The following is a 16,444-nucleotide window of genomic DNA, read 5'->3' on the forward strand; positions in this document are numbered from 1 at the left end:
GTCGTCCCACATATAAAGTAGAGGAAGATGGGCACAGATGTTAGCTCAGGGCCAGTCTTCCTCAGCAAAAAGAGGAGATTTGCAGTAGTTAAGCTCAGGGCTCATCCTCCTCCTCAAAAAAAAAAAAAAAATACCCATGGAGCATCCGTGTCAAAATAGAGATTGAGATTATCAAGTGGAATAAGATATGATTCTCTGTTCTCAGTGATTTGATATGCAACGATGGGATCAGACAATTAAATAGCAGCAAATCTTCTTACATCTATCAGGGGAATGATGTCACAAAACTAATCACTGGCCACCAATATGGAGACACAGACAGGTAGATATAGAGAAACACAAATTAACCAAAAGCAGAAACCACAGCAGGAATCAGTGCTGGAGTAGGAAAACCTGGACTGTAATTCAGGAACTGCTGGGGGCTCAAAATAGACAAGGCAGAAAGATAAAAACTGCAGGTAGACCAAATCATCAGGGGCCCTGACACTTTGTGAATTTTACCTCCAGACACTCTACCAGGTTCTCACAGTGAATATTGGAGAAAAATACCCTTTATCAGGAAGAGGAGAAAGGAACCATTTTAGTCTCCACATTTTTGCACCTTTCTCTGTTTTTTTCTTGTAGTTGATTTCTAGTTTAATAGCATTATGAAGAGAAAAGATTCTTGATATTATTTCAACTCTCTTGTATTTATTGATGTTTGCTTTGGTTCCCAAAATATGGTCAATCCTTGAGAATGTTCCATGTGCACTTGAGAAGAATGTGTAACCTGCTGTTTTTGGAGGAAGTGTTCTATATATTTCTATTAAGTCCATCTGGTCTAATTTTTCATTTAAGTCTATTATTTCCTTGCTGATTTTCTGTCTGGATGTTCTGTCCATTGGTGTTAATGGTTTGTCGAGGTCCCCTACTATTATTGTATTGTTGTTGATGTCTTCTTTTAGTTCTATTAAGAGTTGCTTTACAAATTTTGGTGCTCCTGTGTTGGGTGTGTATATATTTATAAGTGTTATGTCTTCTTGGTGGAGAGTCCCTTTTATCATTATATACTGTCCCTCTTTGTCTTTCTTTATCTGTTTTGCTTTGAAGTCTACCTTGTCTGATATTAGTATAGCGACACCTGCTTTCTTTTGTTCATTATTAGCTTGGAGTATTGTTCTCCATCCCTTCACTCTGAGTCTGTGTTTGTCTTTGGGGCTGAGGTGTGTTTCCTGGAGGCAGCATATTGTTGGGTCTTGTTCTTTGATCCATTCTGCCACTCTGTGTCATTTGATTGGGGAGTTCAATCCATTTACATTTAGAGTGATTATTGAGATGTGGGGGCCTACCACTACCATTTTATTTCTTATTTTCCGGTTTTCTTCAATTTCCTTTGTTTCTCGTCCCATGGTTTAATCTGTTCTGATGAAGAGCTGCTACTCTCTGTTGTTGTCCTTCTACTTATATCCTCTGCTCTTGGTTTTGTAGCCCCTTTCCTTTTTTGATTTTTCAGGAATGAGGGTTTTCCTGAGGATTTCCTGAAGAGGAGGTTTTGTGGCAATGAAGTCCCTTAACTTTTGTTTATCTGGGAAAGTTTTTATTTCTTCATCGTATTTGAAGGGTATTTTCGCTGGGTAGAGAATTCTCAGCTGTAGGTTTTTGTCCTTCAGATTTTTGAATATATCATTCCACTCTCTTCTAGCCTGTAAAGTTTCTGCTGAGAAATATGCTGATAGCCTGATGGGGGTTCCTTTGTAGGTTAGCATCTTTTGCCTGGTTATCCATAGTATTTTCTCCTTGTCGTTGACTTTTGCTAGCTTCACTACTATATGCCGTGGGGTTGGTCTGCTTACATTGATAAGGTTTGGAGATCTATTGGCTTCTGTCACCTGAAGATCCATCTCTCTCACCAGATTTGGGAAGTTCTCAGCCATTATTTCTTTGAATAGGCTTTCTGCCCCTTTCTCCTTCTCTTCTCCCTCTGATATACCTATAATCCTTACGTTGCATCTCCTAATTGTGTCTGATAATTCTCGGAGAGTTTCTTCATTTCTATTTAGTCTTACTTCACTCTCCTCCTCTGCCTTCAGCATTTCTATTATTGCCATCTTCCAAATTGCTAATTCTTTCCTCCATATTATCGGCCTTACTGTTCAGTGCATCTAGATTTTTCTTAATCTCCTCTATTGTATTCTTCATTTCCAGTATTTCTGTTTGGTTCTTCTTTATCGTATCGAACTCTTTTGTGACACAGCTCCTGAACTCGTTGAGTTGTCTATCTGAATTCTCTCTTAACTCATTGAGTATTTTAATGATGGCTGTTTTGAAGTCATCGTCATTTAGGTTATATATCTCATTTTCTTTGGAATTGTTTTCTGTGTATGTTATTTTCCTTCTGTTCTGGAGATTTAATGTATTTTTTCATATTGCTTGATGTTGTAGATTTGTGCCTCCGCATAGAGATAGAGTTTAGTTGCTCCTTCCACTTGTTTCTGCTGGTGTGGTGGGGGAGCAGCTGTTTATACTGCACCAACCAGGAACCCTATCCGAAGTTGCTAACTGGGCCTGGGCCCCTCCTCATAGTCACAGTGGTCCTTTGGATTCCCTCTTCTGCCGTGGAGGCCGTCACGGGGGGACTTCAGGCTGCTGGTGCCTACTGTTGCAGCCCACCTAGACGTGCTCCCTCCTTGGGGTCTGCAAAAGTGTTATGGGCTTTTCCAGTGGCCAGGAGTAGGATCACTTATATTTGCTGCTCCGTCACTGTTGGCACCCACAAAATCTCACTTGTCCACTATGGGTCACAGCAGAGCTATTGGCATCTTCTACAATCTGTGGTTAGCTGACCTAGCTATGCTACTTTTGTCCCGGGGTCTTCCAGCCTTGTGGCTGCCGGATGGGTGCTCTCTACTAGTGCTGTGCAGAGGCTTTCCCTGAGGCTGCTGTGAGCCTGTATGGTTTCCCCCTAGGCTATGGAGCTGGGTCACTGGAACTCCAACCAGCCCCACTTGGGGAGCCCTTTGCCCTGTCTGGGGGATAGCTGGAGATCCTGATTTCAGTGGTAGCTGGTCAGCTGCTGCCCTGCCTGATATTCTCCTCTCCAGGACCCTCCCAGTGTTGTGGATGCTGGGAGAGGCCCCTCCACTAATAGCAGACAGAGAGTTTTGTCTGCTGCCCGGGCAGAACTATGGAGCTTCCCCTCTGGGGCGCGGAGCCGGCCTCTGGAGCTTCACCCGGCCCCATTCCTCTCTGAGCTCTCTGGCAATCCCTAGCCCCACGGGCGGGCAATGGCAGCTGGGGGTCACCTCGCCCTCTGAGATTCTCTCCGGGACTTTCCCAGAGTTGTGAATGCTGGGCGTAGCCCCTCTGCTAATGGCAGACAGAGAGTTTTGTCTGCTGCCCGGGCAGAACTCTGGAGCTTCCACTCTGGGGCACAGAGCTGGCCTCTGGAGCTTCACCCAGCCCCAGTCCTCTCTGAGATCTCTGGCAATCCTTTTCCCCACCGTGCAGGCAGTGGCAGCTGGGGGCCGCTGTACGCTCTGTGATTCTCTCTGGGGCCCTTCGGGCGCCGAGAACACTAGGCAGGATCTCTCCGTCAATGGTGGGGCGAGACTCTCCCCGTGGGTTCAGGTGTGTAACTCTAGAGTTTACCTCTGCATTTAGGAGTAATTGCGGGGCGTTTAGGTAGGGTTCTGGTCACCTGTTTCCACCATCGCTCCTCTGGTGTGTGCTCGCCCCTGCCCTAGATGTGTGTTGATCTTCTGGGGGCGTCCATTGGAAGAAAGCCACTTGCAGGTGCTAGGTTGTTCGGTTGGGGTTGGAGAGTTTTCACCTATCTCCACATCCTCCTGGAGGGAAGTCCGTCTACCTTCCGATGTATAGTCATGTGGGTCTCTCAGACGTCCTGAGATGCTATCTGGATATCCTTTGTTAAACGATGAGTGTCCAAATAATTGTAGACTCGAAGGGGGAGAGACAAAGAGGACTACTCACAGTGCCATCTTGGATCTGAATCGAAAGGAACCATTTTACAATACACCAGACCATTCTGTTCCCAACAAAGCCTGCCCTCAGGAGAAACTATTTTACCAGAGCTTAGCAAGTTTATTCCTAAGTCTCAGGGGCAAAGGAAAGGCACAATTCTAGCCTCCTCTAGCCATTCTGTCTCACCTAAGGGGGTGGGGGACTGGGAAGCATAGATGAAGGTCACAGTCCAGGATTCTATCAGACATTTAAGGTAGATATTATAACAATTCTCCATGTGTTCCAAAATAAAAGCATAGTGTAAACTCAACTCATTCTATGAGGTCATCACCACCCTAATACTAAAACCAGACAAAACATTACAACAAAAGAAAACTATAGAGCAATATCTCTCATGAACTTAGATGCAAACAACCTCTATAAAATATTAGAAAATAGAATCCAACAATGTATAAAAAGAATTATACAGCACAATAAAGCAATAACAAATCATCATGCCATACCTATTAGGAAATGCTACGTCAAAAAAACAAAAGACAACTAGTGTTGGCAAGGACTTAGAGAAATTGTAACCCTCAACACTCTTGGTGGGAATGTAAATTGGTGCAACCACAATGCAAAACAGTATGTATTTTCCTAAAAAAATAATAAAAAAAGAAGTACCATATGATCCAGTAATCCCACTTCTGGGTGTATATCCAAAGGGATTGAAATCAAGATCTCAAAGAGATATCTGCAGTCCCATGTTCATTGCAGCATTATTGACAAGAGCCAAGAAATGGATGCAACCTAAATGTCAATCAGCAGATGAATAGATAAAGAAAATGATGTATTACATATTAGTAAATATTATTCAGCCCTAAAAAAATGAAATTCTGCCATTTGCAACAACATTGATAAATCTTGAAGGCAATATTCTAAGTGAAATAAGCCAGAAATAAACAAAAAAATAAATGCTACATGATACCACTTATATGATGACTCTAAAATAGCCAAACACATAGAAGCAGAGAGTGGAATGTTGATTTCCTAGGGATGTCCAGGAAGATGGGAAATTAGGAAGTATTACCAAAGGGTGTAAAGTTTGGGTTATACAAGATCAATCAGCCGTGGGGACATACTCTACAGTATATTGTTTATAGTTAATACTGTTTTGTGTACCTTAAAGTTTTCTAAGAGAGTAGATCTTATATTAAGCGTTCTTATCACAAAAAACAGAAATAATAAATAAAGAGAAGAGAAGGAAACTTTTGGAGGTGTTGGATAGGTTTATGGCATAGATTGTGGTGGTGTTTTCATGGATGTGTAATTATCTCCAAATTCATCAAGTTGTCTACATTAAATATGTACAGGCTTTGTTTTTCCATCATACCTGAATAATTTTTGTTTTTTAGAAAAACTAACAACTCAATTAAAAATGGGCAAAACCTGAACAGACACCTCACAAAGTAGTTATAAAGATGGCAAGTGAACATATTAGAAAGATGTTCAACATCATATTTAGTTATGAAAATGCAAATTAAAACAACAGGGAGATACTACTACACACCTATTAGAATGGTCAAAATCCAAAACACTGACAAGATCAAATGCTGATAAGAATGTGGAGCAACAGTTACTCTCATTCACTTCTGGTGTGAATGCAGTTTGGTACAGCCACTTTGGAAGACATTTTGGCAGTTTCTTACAAAACTAAAAATGCTCTTGCCAAACAATCCAGCAAGCACACTTATTGGAATTTACCCAGATGAGGTGAAAACTTATGTCCAAGAAAAACACACACCTGGATGTTTATAGCAGTTTTATGTATAATTACCAAAACTTAAACAACCAACATGTCCTTTAATAGGAGAATGGATAAATAAACTCTGGAAAATGAAATACTACTCAGCACTAAAAACAAATGAGCTATCAAGCTATGAAAGATATGGAAGAAACTTAAATGCATATTACTAAGTGAATCTGAAAGGCTAGATACTATATAATTCCAAACATATGACACTTTGGAGACAGTAAAAACATAAGGGGTTGAGGAGATGAGAGGAATGAACAAGTAGAACACAGACGACTTCTAAAGTAGTGACACTATTCCATATGATTCCACATTGGTGGATTCATGTCATTATACACATGTTCAAACACATAGGAAGTATGGTATCAAGAGTCAACCCTAATGTAAACTGCGGACTTTGGGCAATAATGACGTGACAATGTAAGCTCATCAGTTGTAAAAAGTGTATCACTGTGGTGTGGGATGTCACAAGTAGGAGGCAGGAGATATATGGGAATTCTCTATAATTTCTCCTCAGTTTTGATGAGAACCTAAAACTACTTTAAAAAATAAAGCTTATTATTTTTAATGACAAGTGACCAGGTAAAGGAAGCACACAACTGCATATGGATAAGCTGGCTGACCCAGAAGCCTGTATTTGGAGCCCAGGTTCAGGCAGACAGAAATACGAGGCAAGATGGAATGAGCTGGCTTGAATCTTTTGACTATAGGTGACTATGGATTTCAAACTGGATTCCAAATATGTTGGAGAAAGTTGACCAGGTCTAGGTTCCTTACAACTGTCTAAGATTGAAAAAATGATTTTAAACATCTCTAAGCATCAGGGTTTGTTCGCTTGTTTTCCTGTAAAAAGAAATGAATAAAGCTTACTCTGAAGTTACAATGGTTAAAAACCAAAACACAAGGAAAGTACTTAACAAACTGCCTGAAACACAATAGTGCACCATAATTTCTTTTTTAAGATGAAAGTCAGAAAAGTAAGCCAGCATTTGTTCTCAATTAATGAAAACTTCCATTTAATAAACATCTCTGAATTAAGGTCAAAGAGCTATTTGAACAGTGCTACCAAATCATAGGCTATAGCCTGCTAGTGCCACAGATTAAGGACTATTCTATTAATTTATGTTTCTTTTTCAGGACTAACCACGATTACTACAACAAGTATTCAATAAAAATAAATAAATATATGAATAACTTAAGTAACTTGTTTAAGATAGATTACTAAACCCAGTTCCAAACACGGTCTTTCTCTAGGCTTGTAAATTATTTTATACCAATTCCCCAGGGACAAGAAATGTAAAATCAGTGGAAAAGGTACACAAATATATTAAATTTAATATAAAGTGATATGTATAGTGATAAAGAAATGCACTGGTACTAAGGGAGTGTAAATAAAGACTCTTTGGCTTAGTGATTTTGGTCAATGAAAAACTTACTGGAGGAGATGACACTGACGTCGAGTATGAAAACATGAGTAAGATGGTTCCAAGTTAGCCAAAGTATAGGAACTTCTGGGTTCTTGGACCAGTATGAACAAATGCAGAGCACAAAGCATTATGTTATGTGCATTGCTAAAGATTAAATAAATTAAATTATATAAAATACTGAAAAGTACCTGGCACATAGGAAGAACTTGGGATAGATTTATTACATGGTAGGTACAATTATTAGCCTCGCTATATTTACACCATCGTCCCTTCCCATTATGACTCTGGGCAGTCCTTGTGACTCACTTTGGCTGATATATAGGTAGACATGAAGAGAGTGCCAGTTTTGAGCCTATGCCTCAAGAAGACTTCTTGATTTCCATTTTCTCTGTTAGAAACCTCTGCCATGAGAACAAGCCCTGATTAGCATGCTGGGTGACAGACCACCAGAAAAAGAGCACCATTGGTCCAATCAAGATCACATTAGATCAGACTATAGACAGCTGAACCCAAAACGTGAGAGATCACAGCCAAGATCACAGAGCCACCTACCCAGATGCATACAGTTGCATAAATGAGCTCAGCAGAAAGTAGCAGTACAACCACCTGACCCATAGAGAAAAGAACAAAAAGAAATATTGTTTCATGCCATTGAGGTTATGTGATTATTTGTTGCACAGCAATGGGTAGAGATATAGGATTTAATAATGATAGCTATCATAATCATTGTTCTCAAAAAATTTAGGAATTATAGAACATATATTGTCTGTCAGAAAGCTATAGAAAATGGTGATAAAGACATACATACTGACAGTCAAGATGTGTCAAGTTAAGGAGCTCAGATTTAATGCCTCAAGCAATCAGATGAAGTCCCCTTAAGATGTGTAAGTAGAAATATCAAATAGGTAGGATAAACAAAATGAAACTCAAGAGATAAGTCAGGTTGTATTTCTAGATTTAGTGAAATAAGTGTCTAAGTGTAAATTGAAAGCACTAGGGTAGATGAGATTACCCAAGTAAAGTCCATGACAAAATTAGAATAACCAGGAATAGACCCCAGGTTTACATTGAATTTCAAAATATAGAAAGTTATAACAGAAGAGATTATAAAGTGGACCAAGAAGAAAGATAATTACCAAGATAATCAAGAAATCATGGCATGAGGGATGTTAGAGGAGCAAAAATATCATAGAAAAGAAAGTGGAACTTGTCTATTAAAAGGTGATTTGGAAAAAGGTCTTTAAATCACATGCCCTTCCATTCCAACTTGAAATTATAAGAGAAATTGGAAATAGTAAAATCTTTCATTCAGGCTGTGTCTAAGGAAAGAACACCTACATATTTGACAAACTTTAAAGAATGTCTTTAGACTTAGGTTCCATGAGGATTGGGGTCATGATTCTCTTATTCAACTTTGTATCTACCAATCATGGAACATAGTAGGTAATTAATAGACAATTTCTTGAAAGAAATAAAAAGAAGGAAGGAAGGAAGGAAGGGAACTACAAATGAAATCAGACTGGAAATAATTCTGAGTAACAGTAACTAGTGACCCTGCCTCAGAAAGGATTGTGATGTTGCATGAAATCCGCAGAAGATACCTCTCTGAATGATATTAAAGCCTCTAATTTGCAGGTATGGCAAACATGAAGGTCATCAGGTCATGGAACCCTCGAGCAGGAATCCCTTTGTCTGCTGTAGCCAGAAGCATTGTTAAGATAGACTACATCCAAATGAATGTCAGTGGTAGCAAAACGTCTCCTTGATGGAGAGTGAATTTTCCATGACATGGTCTGGAATTGTATCAGTAAGAACTGGTTCTGCCTAAAGGGGACATCCAAATATGTGCATATAGGCCTCATATCTAAGGAACCCACATTTACCTCAGGTCTCATAGATTTATGTATTTATCACAGCAGAGTTTTGACAGATGGCATTGAAGGGTTTTGTAAATGAGTAAGTGCATAATGACAATTTTCTGTTATATGGAAGTAAAGTGCCTTGAGAATGAAGCAGACTTTTCTAATTTGCACAAAGTCACTGTATGGACAAGAGGCAGCCATGAGAAGTGGTTGGTGCCAAAATTACTTCAACATTAACTATCCCTATTGTCTGTTGACACACTAGTGATGATTCTCTTTAGGATCCTATAGGTTCTTTTTCTGTACAAGAAGCCTCACACCTGAATGCAGAGATGGGGGAACTGAAAATGTTTTTTTCCCATGGAAATCACAAAAGTAAGAGTTGTCTTAGATGTTTCATGAAGTAACGTTATGATTTCCTTTATTCCCCTGATCCAAAGATTGATTTTCAGACTTATTTTCCTTCTTCCCATTCCTATGCTTAGAAGGATTCTTCTTCTACTTTCATCATCACTCATTCCTATAGTCAGTCTCTGCCCAATTCCCTTTGAAATTTTCCCTATTTACAGATAAGGTTTAATTGTACAATTTTTTCTCCGTAAAATGTGTCTTTTATGTGAATGCAAACAAATGATTCACAAATTGAAGTAAAGAACCATCCCTTTCTAAATGAAAATACATTGTCTTGAAGTCCAGTGTTAATGCAAATTAACACTTCTTATGTAACAAGATGTTGTAACTGAAGTTTTGACTAGGCACAATAGATGTAAAATTACAAACTGTGTCCAAATCACCTATGCCTATCTCTAAACCAAAGGAAATTTAAAGGTAAGTCTTGCACAGCTAGATAATGGTTATAAAACCAGTCAGAGCATAAAGTGGGAGAGTGGTTTGTGAGAAAATCTTTGACAAAATTAGTGTAGAGATATGCTTGCCTCTCATCCGAGGCTTAACACATGTGTATGTGTGTGTGTGTCTGAGAGTGTGTAATGGAGGGGGATTTCAGAGTGCTATTATGAGAACCTAGCATGCAAACTTCCATATGGGTGGGCCCAAGGGACTTATATCAGAAAAGTCGAGGCAGGAAGAGAGATTGACTGACTTACTGATGGAGTCAGGTGAGGGTGGCTGATTGACATCAGCTCACATTAACAGTGTTTTTACATTATTAGTACTCCTGAGGGACAGAGAGGCATAGAGGCTACCCCGAGGACAGCCATAGAGGAGCCATAAGAAGATTTTCTAGGGACTGGTCCCATAGGATCACATAGAAGGGTAGAGAATTTTTTAAGGTAACTCCTGGCTTTCTATGGACTAAACACAGAGTCACCAGTGATCATAAGGGATGGACTTGTCTTCCTATATCAAAGACACTAGAATTAGAGGACCTACAAAGGCCCCCAAAGGAAAGGAAATAAACAGTTTTCAACATCTCCCAGGCCCAGAGACAGTAAGCCAGCTTGTTAAGATACTAGGTGAAGTAAGAACTTTCTGCCAACTGATAGCTTCTCCTACCCTCTCAAATTGAGCCCATGTCTAAAATCTAAGAGAATCCGAACTCTGTATTATTTAATACTGAGAGGAAAATTCCTGAAACTTTCTGAGTATTCATTTAGGCACAGATAAAAATTTTCTTCCACCATATCCAATTTGAAGGAGCAACAAGAGATAAGAATGCAAGTTTTATTTTGATTATGACAGAGTTGCTTAAAAATTAATTACACTTCAAGAAACTCTTCATAGGACTTGATTCAAATGCTTGAGAAATGAAACTGTAAGGCAGAAAATTAGAAAAGAAGAAGTTTTTATTTGGAGGAGGTGCGAAACAAAATTGCAACTAGTGAATATGATACTAAGAGCTCTGAAAAATATCCTCTTTGGGATTTAAATATTTATTCTGCCACCAATGTCTATGTTGGAAATATTAGGAATCTTTGGTGTAGCATGGTAACATTTGTCTTCAGTTAATGGAAATGTTCCACATACTTATGAAATTCATTATGTTATTTTCTCATTAGCCTACATCACTTAAATTGATACTTCCTATTGCCAATTTGATGGGAATTATAAACACGGGTACTGAAATAGCATGACAGTACTTGTTACAATATTAGGAACTGGTGCTGGTGATGGTGGGTGTGTATTACACATAGAGATTAGATTATCTTCAAAATGAAAACACACACTTTAAAGCATTTTTGTATTAAAACTGAAAGATCAAAATTGAAAAGCACTAGAGCTGACTTTTCAATCTCAGGTTCTCCCAAGAAATCTGAATTTTGAGTTTTAAGACACTATTAGGAACAACAAAACAATATGTGTCCTTTTTCCTAATACCCAAATAAACATAATAGCCAAGGAAGCTAAGCTACACTAGGTCAATGATACAGAAATATCCTGAAATATCATTTTTGCTGCAAATGTTCATGTACACAAAAGTGATTCTCAAAATATAAGGAAGACAAAGTTCCTTCTCTCTCACCTGGATAATATTACCACTTTCCTTTCACCTTTTCTCTATTTTCATCATGCATTGTTATCTGTTCTCTTTTATCCCTTTACCCTCCCTTCTGTGTACACCTGCTGTCAAACTCTCTTACAGCCTCTTCCCTCTCCTTTGTGAATAGCAATGTGAAAGACCTCGGACAGGCAAATGTCTGCTAATATTGTCTATCACATCCAACCATGAATCTCCTCCCTCCAACACCTTTTACAATATTTTGAGAGGCTTTCCAGTGACAGTCTATGTTTTCACTGATATTCTCATATTTCATCAGAATTTCAGGGTCCATCAATGTAGATACTCCCAGTGAGGCAGGCTCAGCACAGATTTCCAGAGACGGGTTTTCTCAGAGCATTTTCTCTAATCCTCAGGTTGTCAAGACAGAGACCTTGATTCTGTAAGTGTCCACTCGCATATGGGTTAGCTCTCATATGGCCACATTCATAAGGGCTAGAAGAAAATCTAAAAAGAATAATTGGTTCATGCACACATGCCCACACAGTCATTTTGTCATGAGCCATTGTGTGAATGTGGCCAGATGTCAATAGAATTAAAGTAAGGGTCATCATAGGTTGTTCAAAATGTTTATGGTCTTTAACTAATTTTATTCTAATGCAATCATCTTAGAATAAGGATACTGAATATACACTAAAGGGATATGTACTTACAGAATATATATATCTCCACAGAGTTTTGAATTATTTGTGTCCCAACAAGAGTATTTGATATTTCCTGCCCATGAAGCAAAACTAAGCTGTTAGAGCAGTATACAATAGAATCTCTTCATACCATTTTTCACCTGAAGTCATACTTAGATCCACCATTACTTTTTTATGCCATTCCTCGGAGTGTATATCAGAGGCTTGAGCATGCGTGTCCCAATTGTATAAAACATGGCCACCATCTTGTCTATTGAAAATTTGGTTGGTGGCTGTGTGTATATAAATATACATGGACCAAAAAATATGACAACCGCAATCAAGTAAGAGGTGTACGTGGAAAGGTCTTTTTGCCTTCCTCCTGAACTATGGTTTCTCAGAGAGTACAAGATGACAACATAGGACAAAAACAAAATTATGAAACTCATCATGCATTTGCAGTTAGAAACAGCTAGCAAGTTTATCACGTAAGTGTCCATGCAGGCAAGTTTCCCAAGGGCTACAAGTCACAGACATAGTGGTCAATTAATCACATTAGGGTAACAGAGGGGTAATATAAAAGCCAGGAAAATCTGTGCTGAAGAGTGGATACAAGATCCCACCTGGGCCAGAATCACCAACATAACACAGACCTGCCGGCTCATGATGGTTGTTTATCATAAGGGCTTACAAATGGCTACAGAGTGATCAAAGGCCATGAGGATGAGCACAAAGACCTCTGTGCAGCCAAAGAAATGGAATCTGGGTGATCAATCTGGGTAATCAATCTGGGTGCTGTGGTTGTAGAGAAGCAGGCATCAGCAAAGGACAGATAGAAAAGCAAGAAGTACATGGGACTCCCAAGGGTCCTGCTTGTTTTAATAGGCACTACAATGAGAAATTTCCCCAGCATTGTCATGAAGTAAAGAAGCAAGAAGACCCCAAATATTTCTTTCTGCTTTCCTGCATCCTGTGTTAACTCAAATAAAATGAATTCAGTCACACTGTTATTCATCACCATAATAATGGCTATAGGTAAGATGCAGTTGACAAAGTTTTAATCTGCAGAGAGGAAAAAAAAAGTGACACCTTAGGAAGATCAGTGGGCTGAGCTCTTAATTCCTTGTGTCTACAACATCCTATTACTTCCAATCGTCTTTAATCCCCTCTAAGTCTTTGTAAGTCTGCAGAAGTCCAAGCCTCACCCAGATCTATCTTTTAATTCAAAAACTCCTTTCTTTGGACAAAAGCTTTTGTATGAACAAAAGCTAAATGTTCTTTAAAGTTTTTTATTCCTACCAAGATTAGGACCTGTAGAACTTGTGCCTTTTTGGGCAAGTGATTTAACTGCTTAGAAATTGAGCCTTCCTATAAAAAGTAGAGTACAAATACTTGCCCTTCCTTATTCTGAGTTTTCCTTAGAACTGTAAAAAGATTTTATTCTCATACATACACACATACATAGATACATGTATTTCACATATTAGTCATCTTATCTGTGTGCTTGGAAATCTGAACAACACTACTCCAATATAATTAACCATTATTATTGTTGGAAAACCCCTGCTGAAGAAAATATTCTCACTTTAGTTCATTCATTTTTGTGCCCATTATTCCTGACTCCTTCAGAGTCTTAATGAAATATGCTTTACTTTGACAACCTCCTTACCTATGCCTCTTGTGTTCAGGAAGTCAGCTACACTGATGGGCATGATATAACAAATGTCTGGATAATAATTTGAGGTTGTCATAATTTTGGAAACTACTCCTTATTTCTTTACTATACTCTTGCACTCATCCCATTAGAATATTGAATCTCTCTGCCCGTGAATTTGACCTGATATACATTTTCTAATATGCCTATAATGTAAGAAGTGTTTTTACTCTCATATATTCATCTTTACCCTGAATTACCCAGGATTCGTCTTCTAAAAACATTATTTTTAAAAAATCCCATAATTCCAATATACATTTTTATCATTTTGATTTTATTTTGATTTATGATTTTTCTATTTCAAGTCCTTATTCATAATCCTATGAATATAGCTTATGTGATTTAAATCCTCATGTACTATCATTTACTGTTTGGATTTTGACTTAGAATTGTTATAATAGTTCTTCCCATGTCCTCATACTTTCCATAGTTTAACGATCAATTTAAGTTTGTGATAATGTATAAATTTTTATAAGTATTTATACAATCATTCATGCATTGAGATATTTATAGCACTTCCAATTTTCACTCATAAATAATAATTCTCAAAACTACTTTAGAATCATTTCTAAAGTACAATATTGCTGCCCCAAGTGCTAGAGATTATCATTGTTATTAAGTATTAAAGAGTTTTTCAATATTTTGCAGTCTTTTATTACCTATATTTTTATTATAGAATAATTCATGAGCATCATAAAACACTCAAAGTAAACAGAAAAATGTGAGAAGAAAAATTAAAATCTGTTTCCAAATATTTGAATCTATAATTCTACTCCCTAGAAGTAATTACTTTTAGTTTCTTGTATGTCCTTCCAGAAACGTTCTATAAATATACTGGTGTATGTGTATATCTCTGTAACCTTTTTTTATACACAAGTATGGGAAATATCTCAAGGTTGATGATTTTGCAAAAAAGCTGGTGAACATTCAGACAGAAATGGTTATCTTGTGATGTTATCTTATTATCTCACTTGGTTAGTAGGAAAAATATGTATTCTTATAATATGCTCTCTTCCTACAGTGTCTCTTTTGGAAAAAAATGTGAGTTAAGTGTTTTATTTTTACTGTATTAGATATTTAGAGTAATTTGCACAAACGTTTCAAATGCCTAAGCCAGGCTTCTAGCCTCAGGAGCTCCAAGAAAATCATTACTACCAACTCAGTCCCAAAGGAGGCCAAGTGAGCTACCTAGCTCTGATAGTCCAAGGGGAAAAGCAAGCTTTGGGACCAATTAGTTAAATGACTTGCAGATAGAGAAACTCTGTTCCATTTTCCATGTGATTTGCTTAGGCCCATCTCTTCTAGAGGCATGAAAGTCTTTGAAGCCAGTGAAAGGCTTAGATAGTTAAAATATGTAAGGTAGACGTGAGTTGTGACCTCACCACTTGTCTCCTATGTGAATTTAACATGCTGGCTAATTCTTTAATTGCCATTCTCATTGTCATTGTCATTACCCTTTAAGCAAATTTCTCTACCTCTTTAATTTCCTATTTTTTCTTTGTAAAAGGCCACTAGTAATAATAATTTTTTATTTATGTAAACGTTGTTAATGTTCATTTCTCCCATTTCTAGTCCTACCTATGTTTATAAATCAATATAAAAAGGAAGACAGGAAAAAAGGAAAAGTGAAAAAAAATAAATATATGTCATGTATTTTCTTTTTCTTGTTAAAGATATACACCTTACCCCTTACAGGGAAGAAAGTTAGATCTTTGCTTTGGAATGGTTGCAACCTATTAAAGATGGGATATATTACATTAAAATTACTTTATTCCCTGGAAAACCATGTTAGCATCCTGCCCTCTGGCCCAAGAATTGCTTGCAAGTTATGACATTGCATGCTAAGTGTCTTAAATGAGGATGAATGGGAGGTTTCAGATAGAAATGGAAGGAGAAAGATGAGACACAGGAATTAAAGTGGGAAAATCCCCTGAATAGATTGCACCATGCTTTGCAGTTTTGCTGAAGTGTGTATTGGCAACCAACAAGCCCAAGTGCCTCAGAGAAAATCACACCCCAACATCGGGGCTTTCTTTGTTAAAAATGGACTAGAAGAATCCCTAAAAAGGTTTTTGGTATTTTACTTAAAATCTTTGAGCCTCAGCTTCCCCATCACTTACATGGGAATGTGAAGATCTACCTTTAAAATGTTACTATAAATACTAAAATTTATAACATATGAAAGGAAAGAATCCCTGGCTCAGAGAAAGTGTAGATGCAATGTTTTTGCTTTTTTTAATTAACTCTCCTTAAACATGAGGAATTGAGGACCAAGGAAGTGACATATCTCACCTTGGATCATACACCTAATTAGTAACAGAACTGAGCTTAGAATCCAAGTCTCTTAAGTACAGGTCTAAATCTCTTTTTATTTTAATAAGATATACAGTAATGTCCTAAGTTTTATTGGCTTGGAAAACAAAAACAACTAATGAACGAGTCCCTGCACTAAACTTCCAGTCAAAAAGTTTGAAGATTACGCCCTACCTTTGAGTGAATGATTAAGCTTCCCAGTTCTGGTGAAAATATTTTGCAAAGGGTAGTTTTA

At 37.8% G+C, this 16,444-nt stretch overlaps 1 protein-coding gene across 2 annotated transcripts in view; it reads left to right on the top strand.

Moving 5' to 3' along the window:
* Positions 1-16,444, top strand: part of LOC139074340 (cTAGE family member 2-like) — a 624,763-nt gene that overhangs the window by 366,087 nt on the left and 242,232 nt on the right. The gene's annotated exons all lie outside the window — the stretch shown is intronic.

This window comes from Equus przewalskii, chromosome 11 (assembly GCF_037783145.1).
Source record: "Equus przewalskii isolate Varuska chromosome 11, EquPr2, whole genome shotgun sequence".
Lineage (NCBI taxonomy): Eukaryota > Metazoa > Chordata > Mammalia > Perissodactyla > Equidae > Equus > Equus przewalskii.